We start from the raw sequence: 9,428 nt of genomic DNA on the forward strand, positions 1-9,428 counted from the left end.
ATTAAGCTTGGGCACTGAGGAAACCTATTGTCTGCCTCCCCACCAGCCTTCTGCGAGGCTTCGTGGGCAATATTCCCGGACCACTTGGTCCCTTTGCTGCTCTGCTTGGGAATGGTGATGGCTCCCTTGGGACGGTTGAGTGTTGAAGACGTGAGTGACACAGGAGCAGTCGGGGTCCTGGGCTCTGCCAGCAGTGGTGAAGGAGTGTACTACACTGGTGAGTCACAGACACATCCATCCCAACAGAGGCCCACTGGAACTGCCTCTCGGGCCCCAGCTCACATATCCTAAATTTAAGAGTCAGAGCATGCCCCGTAGTTACAAAGTGAGCAGCGTGAGGGTTAGAATCCACAGGTCTCTGGCCAAAAGCCCTCACACATCAGAGGACAGCACGGCATCCTCTCAACCGCACGGCTCTCAGACCACATTGCATATCAGGTCGAACGGAGAGAGCCTAGAAGATCCCACTGGCTAGGTACTAGGAAGATCTGGCTGTCGGCTGAGGCAAGGGTGCTTGGCAGTGGCCGGCAGATGTAATTCCCACCCACACCCTGTAGTTGGGGGGTAGCCATACGACCCAGTGTTGGCCCAAGAAATTCAAGCTGAAGTGCAAAACTGGCTTCCACTCCTGTCATGACCGAAGATGGGAATGATTTCCAGGCTTGGGGATCCTTACCCTTCTTTCTTCCTGAATGGGGAACAGGTGCAATACCCAGGGCCATGGCAGCCACTTTGTGGTAACATGGGATTAGCCTGAGGACACACTACTACGATGACTCTGGTGACACTCATGAGTAGCTGCCCAGCTCTGGACTCTGGATTCCACAGGAAAAGGAGACCCCTGTTTATGCTGTAAATGAGGCTTCTGCTATTGACAGCCAAATACAAACTTAACTGGTAGGACCAAGGCCTTGGGAAGAAGGGTATCAGGACATTGTGTGTCCCAGGAGGTGTGAAAGGCACAGTGGTCAAATGTCCTAACAGCCAAGGGCTATTTCTGTGCTGAAGCTTATTTCCTCTTCTATCCTGGTGCATTCCAGGGTCAGCAGTTGCGGCAGTAGCTGCAGCAGCGTCAGCGTCAAGAGCTCGCTAGAATGAGAGGGTATGGGGAGAGAGAGGTTCCAGGCCTTTCGTTCTGGAGATAAGGCTATGACACATTTAAAGAGCCTTGGGAGACCTGGTTTTAAATCCCAGCATGGTGTTGATCAACACCCAGGATGCACTCCTAGATATTTTGACTGGCATTCTCTAGAGAGACTGTGCTTGCAAATTGATGGGCACTAGAGGACCAGCCCAGCCCTGGGCATCAGCAGGGGTCTCTGCAGGCCAGCCTCTGGGGAGGGCCAGAAATCCCAGGTTTAACCAGTTCAGCACTTAAATGCCTGGTCCAGTAGGAAAGTGGTATGGCCAAGAGCAGGGCAACCACCAGAAAGCTGGCTGGAGTGAATGTCAGAGGCTGGATATACCTGGGACATGAATTGGGGTGCTGTTCATACGGCTTCCACCACCCAGGGACATGGATTGGGGTGCTGTTCATACGGCTTCCACCACCCAGGGACATGGATTGGGGTGCTGTTCATACAGCTTCCACCACCCAGGGACGTGGATTGGGATGCTGTTCATACAGCTTCCACCACCCAGGGACGTGGATTGGGATGCTGTTCATACGGCTTCCACCACCCAGGGACGTGGATTGGGGTGCTGTTCATATGGCTTCCACCACCCAGGGATGTGGATTGGGGTGCTGTTCATACAGCTTCCACCACCCAGGGACATGGATTGGGGTGCTGTTCATATGGCTTCCACCACCCAGGGACGTGGATTGGGGTGCTGTTCATACAGCTTCCACCACCCTGGGACGTGGATTGGGGTGCTGTTCATATGGCTTCCACCACCCAGGGACGTGGATTGGGGTGCTGTTCATACGGCTTCCACCACCCAGGGACGTGGATTGGGGTGCTGTTCATATGGCTTCCACCACCCAGGGACGTGGATTGGGGTGCTGTTCATATGGCTTCCACCACCCAGGGACATGGATTGGGGTGCTGTTCATATGGCTTCCACCACCCAGGGACGTGGATTGGGGTGCTGTTCATATGGCTTCCTGAGCTCTTTCATCCTCTTCCAATGTCACTCCCACTAAGCAGGCCCTCACCCAGCATGTGGGAAGTCCCTGTGACTATCTCCACATTAGTGAACATTGAAAGAGGGGACAGAAGGACATCATGAACCTTTCTGGTTACATCGTATGATCCTTAATCATCTCAGCTACACCTCTCTAATAGAACCCTTTCCTCTAACCCTTTAATACAGTTCCTCATGTTGTGGTGACCCCCAACCATAACATTTTCATTGCTACTTCGTAACTTAACATTTTCATTGCTACTTCGTAATTTTGCTACTGTTATGAATCGTAATGTAAATGCTTTATTTATTTGTTTGTCTGTTTGTTTGTTTGTCTTGGAGATAGAGGTTTGCCAAAAGGGTCACACCCCACATGTTGAGAACCGCTTTTGTAACTGTAGAGAATAGGGTGAATCCCTGGGTTTTCCGAGCTGTGCTCTACAGCGAGCTGGTTCTGAGCAGAGCCAATGGGTGCTGTCCTCCTGCTGGCCCCAAGGGAGCCTGCATTGCTAATCAGCCCTCCCCAATGGACTGGCTCTACACTCTGACACCAGAAGAGGTGGTTTAGTGGTCATTGGCCCCATGGGCCTACCCATGCTTGGGGTTTCCAAGCCCAGGGAGCAGGAGTGTAGGAGATCCAATATTTAAAATTAAACAATTGGACCAAAATGGTGGCTCACAGCTGCAATCCCAGCACTTAAGAAACTGAGACAGGAGGATTGCTATGAATTCAAGGTGAGTATCGGTGACATAATAAGTTCTAGGACAGTCTAAACTACAAACTAAACCTGTCTCGAAACAAGAACAAGCAAGACGAAAAGCAATGAGATGAAGCATGCCAATATTTGGAATTGAAAAGGAAATGACATCATCTCTCACTTCAGAGAGCGGCATCCCAGGAAGCCAGTGGCTATGTTGGCAGGCAGATGGGCAGGGAAATGTGTCATTCCTGTGAGTTGGTGGTAGGGTGCTGGGGGAGTAAAAAACTGGGGTCCGCCAACCCACTGAGGTACCTCTTCTATACACTGTCCCCAAGGGATGCACCTGTAGAGATCAACAGACACTCTGGTAGTTTAGGGTGAGTTGCCTTTGGGTAGGGGTGAGCCAATGTGTCCGCCCCGAGACACCTCTGCAGGTGACAGAAGCCTTCCCTGCGCTGTACCTGCTTGGGACCTCCAAGGCTAGTTCTCCTTCCCAGGGGCTCCATCCACTGCCGGTTCATCCTGCATTGTAGAAGGGCCTGGACAACAAGCTCTATAGAGGGAGTACCTGCCCATGCTGCTCTGGCTCAGCCTGGCCAAGCCGTGGTCCCTTTCACAAGGCTGCAGGATCTGAAGTCAGGACAGCCACGGGTTCTGGGCAGCCATCCTTCCCGTTACAGCTCCAGAATGGCTGGTGCTCCCTGCTCCTCCTCTCCGCTTGATCCAGCCTGGTTTCTAGGAGCTGCATGGACCAAAGGGCCTGGCTATGAGCACGGGGCACCCAAAGGCCACAGAGGCCCCACGCAGCTTCAGCTGGATAGTCAACACTTAACAGTCTGTACCCCAGCTGTCTTCTATACCCAAATCCTCAGGTTGCTCTCAGGGCTCCCCTCACTGGCTAACCATACTCACCATCGAGTGCAGGCTCCAGAGCTCTGTGTATGGGGTGGGGACTGGGGTACTCTTCACTTGACAGGCTTCAGCCTTGTTGTCCCACCCTCAAATTCCAGGGCCAGGCCTCAAGAGTGTTTGTGTGACTCAGGTGTGTAGAAGTGGACATGTGCAGACATGAACTCTTAAAGGAACAACATGGCATGTGACTGGGGTCACCATCCAGGAAGCAGTTGTCAGAAATAATCTCTTATCACGTGTAAATAAATCTTCAGCGCAGAAGTCAGCCCTCAATATCTTATGAGTTACAGAGGAGCCCAAGCCAGGTGCCACCGAAGACACACAGAGCATTGGAACATCACATGAGTTTTCGGGAATCTCTCTAGCCCGTCAACTTGCTTGAATGCATTTTATTTATAATTCTGGAATTGAAATGTTTGGAAAAGTCACAGTGTTGTATGTTGGGTTCCATACATCATGAAAGGTCCCCTCAGTAGCTTTTAGAAAAAGTAGGTGAGTTGCTGCATGCTTTGGGGAGCCTTGGCTCCTGGACAGGATGTCACCTTCCTGGACCCAAGAAGTACTTCCTATAAGTTATATATATGAACATTCTGTTCTCAGAAGAGAGGCCTCCAGTCTCTTCAATTACAAAACCTGAGGAGATGCAGGTTATACTGAGCTGTGCTGGGTAATATGGAGCCTTTTAAAAGTGGAATAGTAGGCCAGCTTTGCAAACATATGCTGGTTGTTTTCTCCGTGTCTACAAAGTGAAGGAAAACGGCCTAGCCTTCCTTCAGGAAGAATGACTTGAGGTACCTAAGCTTAGCCTTGCTTCCTAGCGAAAGCTGAATTTGTTGTTCTGGAGAGGCAAATGTGCCTCTGAGTCAGTGTGCCTCTTCCTGCAGAGTTTCCCTTGAAGGACTTATTGCCTGGCAGTAAATGTAGAAATTTTTACTAAATGCTAAAACACAGAGGCAAACAATTTGAGTTTGTTCTTACCAAAATGTTGTAAGATTAAAAACTGGGGTTTAAGATTTTTAAAAGTGAAATTTTCAAAAGGTCATTTTAATCCAAGTACCATTTTTTTTTCCTGCAAGTTCCTGCATGTAGGTTCTTTGTGCCCTTTACTGCCAAACAATAGTGTGGTGGCCCTTTTTTTAGGGGGGGGCGGTCTGTGATTATAATTCTCTTTTAATGCTTTACGTTTACGGAGCCTACAATTCACTTGATGCCTTTGATGGATATCGAGCTGGCTCTGCCCTTTGCACACTGCAGGCAAAGTGGGCAAAGCCAGTTCCTCTGGTTATCTTTCCGTTGTGATCACTCCTGGACTTATCTTGCATCCCCATGGCAGGCAGTCCTCACGCTGGTGGCTGGTGGCAGACAACACAAGCATTGAACATAGCTTGCTTTATGCCTGTCCACAGTCACCCCAGCCCACAGGTACCAGGAAGAGCGGGGCTGAGCACAGCCACCCTCCAGGAAGGGTCCCAGACACTCAGCAGCTGGCTTTTCCTTCGTGGCTTGTGACAGAAGTCTTGACTGTGTCTTCTAGTAAGAGCAGGATCCGTCTGCGATCTTAATTTCTCCTGAGACCCCTGAGCCTGCAGTTCTGAAACAGAGACTCTAGTCCAGTCCCGAAGGAAAAGATGCCAGGGGTCACAGCTTGACTTAGAGGACCATGCTGAAATAACCAGATTGTTATTGTAATTAAATTGATATCCCACATTCTTCAGTCAGCCAGGACAGATGGGTTGAAAACAACAACAACAAAAGGACAGACAGAAAGCCACAGAAGCAAACAAGCCACAGACTGAATTCTGGGTAAGGGATGGCAGCAGAGAGAGTGGGTGGGCAAGGGACACAAAGAGACAGAGAGCTGGGGACTTACCTGCCAGGCTCGGAGTTCAGCTGAGGAAAACTGTTCATAAATATTTATCAGTGAAGCTCATTTGCACCAATTGCCAAAATCCTGCCCGGAATTGATCTCATAGAGGTCTTTTCTCAGTAATAAAGACCCAGGTACTTCTGGGCTGAAATTTCAGCGATTTTAACTTATTATTGGAGAAGCATCTATATGTTGGTGACAGATGATAGAACTGTTTCCCAATGCCTATGTCTTTGGAATGCGAGTCATTTTTTAAAGCTCCAGAAGAAAAAATGATATCTGGTTATTAAACTTGTTTCATGGAAGATTCCAGATCTCATGGGTGAGACTGAGGAAGGGCATAGGTCCCAGGATATCTACAGCACTCACAGGGAACTTCACACACGTTACTAAAAGTCAAAGTGCAAAAGCACAGGAAATCAAGGGCTGAGCTGGATTTCTGTTGAAATCTAATTTATCTGACAATTATTTGAAATTGTGGGGAGGAAGGCCTCAAACAGCCTCTTATAAAATATTCCTAAAACTTTGGTCCTTTACAGAGAAAATTATTTTTCCCAGGCCCATTTTTATTTCAACGGCAGTGTTGGCCCAGAGGGTACCACACTTTTTTTTTTTGTGGGTAAATTAGGATAAGGGCAGTTATTCCTAAATTGTTCTTGGCATAACAAATAGGAAAAAAAAAAAAAAACCCAACCATTTTGTATCTTAAGTATAATCAAAAGATCTACTGGTTCTAAAAAAAAAAAAAAAGTGGTGACATTTGTCATTGAAAAATTTTCATCCTACAGGTGTGGTGGCACACGCCTTTAATCCCAGCATTTGGAAGGCAGACACAGGCAAATCTCTGAGTTCGAGGCCAACCTGGTCTACATAGCAAGTTCCAGGACAGACAGGACTGTGTAGAAAGAACCTGTCTCAAAAAACAAACCAACAAAATTCATCTCCACTTGCATGAAAAATCTGTGTCCTTCAAGTTAACCCAAGAGGAACACAAATAAGGGAAACGAGTGAGGGCTTAGCACACGCCATCGGTGAGAGGTGAAAGCGATGATTGGTGCTTCTTTGTAAAATTTCTAGTTTACAGACATTTTAGGACTTTTTAAAAAAAAGTCTGTCATACCATTTTAGAAAATATGTGGGGGAGAGCTATAGAATCTCCCTGTTCACAATGGATCACCTTGGGAAATGTGTAATCCAACGCTTATTTTCATGTTTGAGTCCTGGACAGTGAGTGGGAGGTCCCACTGACAGGGTCAGATTCTCCCTCTCAGCCCACGGACAGGACCCAGTCGTCATGTGTATTCTGTTTGTACATGCCGACACCATTCTCTTCTGTCCTAATGCCCCTCCTGATGTTCCCACCAGGTTTTCCTCCGAGCCCTCATGAATGCCGTTCCGCACATCTCAAGTGGGTGCACTCATGTCTGCCTTGTCTAGATTATAAACTGGGATGCCAGCAAAGAAAGAAAGGACGGATGCAGTCACAGCTGTAGATCAGGATGTTAACAACCTAACTGATTTGGCTTCTCAAATACTTTTTAGTGATCAGGAAATAACCGCCATGTTAACCCAAGAATTCTGAACTTCCTCGGGGGCGTGTACACTTGTGCGTGTGTTTGTATTGTATGTGATGTATAAAAAAAAAAAAAAGAGCCAAGTCACTTAAAAAAAAATCTCTCTTCGAACAGAAAAGGAAGTCAGCACACTGTTCATAGAGCATGCTTTTATTTTACCATAGGTACTGCAGCACTGAAAAGACCTTCAATAAGCTGAATACTTTGTTGTTATTCTTTCCCTGCGTAAAGACAGAAACACATTTTCATGGTCCAAAAATAATTCCACAGAATTCTTTCAGCTGTATTTTATAGTAAAATGTTATATTATGGGATAATATTCTTGGGCAATTGTTCCCATTCTTTCTCTATATAAATACTGTCAATTACTCTGTCCATTGAATCACAACAGGGAAGGTATATTATTAGTGGCTTAAAAAAAACATGGAATTTTATAAGTGGAGGGACTTGAGTAGACCATCAACTTCTGAGCTCCTACAGACAACGGGACTGAGTGAGGGGAGGGGAGAGGCTCCATCTCTTGCCAGACAGACCATCCACTTCAGCTGCTGTCGTGACCCTCTGCAGAGCATACCCCCAGGACACGTGGAGACCCAGTCACACACATGCCTCTGACTCAGCACCACAGTACTGAAGATGACTGTATCAGGACTGGCTCTTAAGGTCCTCCCTTTGTAAAGAATGCTCAGAGTTAACACTTTCCTCTATAAGTAAAAAGGAAAAGAATTTTCCTCATTGCCGTAAGAAATATTTCTGTAGATCAAATTTTAACATTTCTCAAATCAGCTAAGAGACAAAGATGTGTCCCAGCCTGTTTGTTCTCTGGTGAAAGGCTCAGTCACAAGAGACCTCAACTGGAAACAAGCAAGTGTTCACTCTGCCTTAGCCTTGGTATCTGGTGAACGCACTATGCTGGTCAGGGTATGTGGTGGGGACAGGCTCGACAAAGAACCATAGTCACACAACATCACTGCTTTGCCTCAAGCATGCACCAAGAGGAAGAAATGAAGGGTTCGGGCGTCTGCAGCTAGAGACATGCAGCTGAGGAGCCACAGGAGCTTGAAGTTGGTGGTTGGCTGGAAGTGCCGACCCGGTGTAGAAATAAAGAAACGGCCCCAACGTTTGCTGTATGTGTGACATACCATGTGGGACCAGGTATTGTCTGCCACACAGGAAGGAAAAGTGGCTCGGGGGTGTGGGGGGGACAGGGACACACCAGCCTACTGTCATCCGTGGAGACAAGATTATTCTTGTTTGGTCCTGTAGCACTGCGTTTAATTAGTTTTAAATGTTAGCGGCTCCCGCAATGAACTTAGAATAGAAACGCAGTTAAGTAATTTTTAGGGACTGGTGCCACTTATGACTCTTTTGCATACTAGAGCTGGTGCCCAAACCACCATGCTAAGTAGAACCCACACATGCTAAGCCCAGATACCTGAGACTTGCTACTTAAAAATAATTTTGAAATGGAAGAGATAGCTCCTTCACTTGGATTTTAATTGATATTAATGATTCTAAACAGTCAAGGAGTCTTTGCTATTTCTCTTTTTTAAAAACTGAATTTACTATCTGACTTAGTTCGAGCTCATCAACACAGTTTAATTTCTAAGGCTTGGGAACAGAAAGGTGGCCTGGCCAGCTAGATTATCGGTTGGTACCTTTCTCGCTCCTGAAAGAACTCTTCTTCCTCTATGTTCCTCCTTCAAGTCACTCAGCTTCTGGGTATCAATAGTTATTTAATGTTTAAAAACAAAGAAATGGATTAGCTAGCATAATATCCAGGAGCTCTTAAATTAAAGTTGTAAGTCTTAGCAAAGCTATCTGTGAGACAAAGCTAATTTAAAAATAAAAGACGTCTCCAGTGGGGGAAGATGGAGGCTGGCATGGGAGAGCTCACACGCCGTCCGCCACACCTGATGCCCACGAGCACACCCTTATTCCTGTACTGCCTACAGTCATTTGAGAACATCTGTTTGTTCAAGTGACCAGGAAGCTGCTCTGCCCAACTCAGATGATGGGAAGGTCATCCTGAGCATGGTCGGGACTCTCTGGGATCTCTACTGTATTTTCTTCAAAGGCAGATGGAAAACAATATCCACAATTAGGTTTATTTTTATTTGGGGGGGGGGAAGAAAAAAAAACAAAGGAAGGATATATGGACAAGTGTCAAAGTACTTGGCTAGTACGCATGTACAGGGCCCTGGGTGCCATGCCCAGCACTGGAGGAAAAAAAAAAAGTCAAGATCAATC

Source organism: Peromyscus californicus, unplaced genomic scaffold (genome assembly GCF_007827085.1).
Source record: "Peromyscus californicus insignis strain IS unplaced genomic scaffold, ASM782708v3 Scaffold_17__1_contigs__length_78620276, whole genome shotgun sequence".
NCBI classification, from domain to species: Eukaryota; Metazoa; Chordata; class Mammalia; order Rodentia; family Cricetidae; genus Peromyscus; species Peromyscus californicus.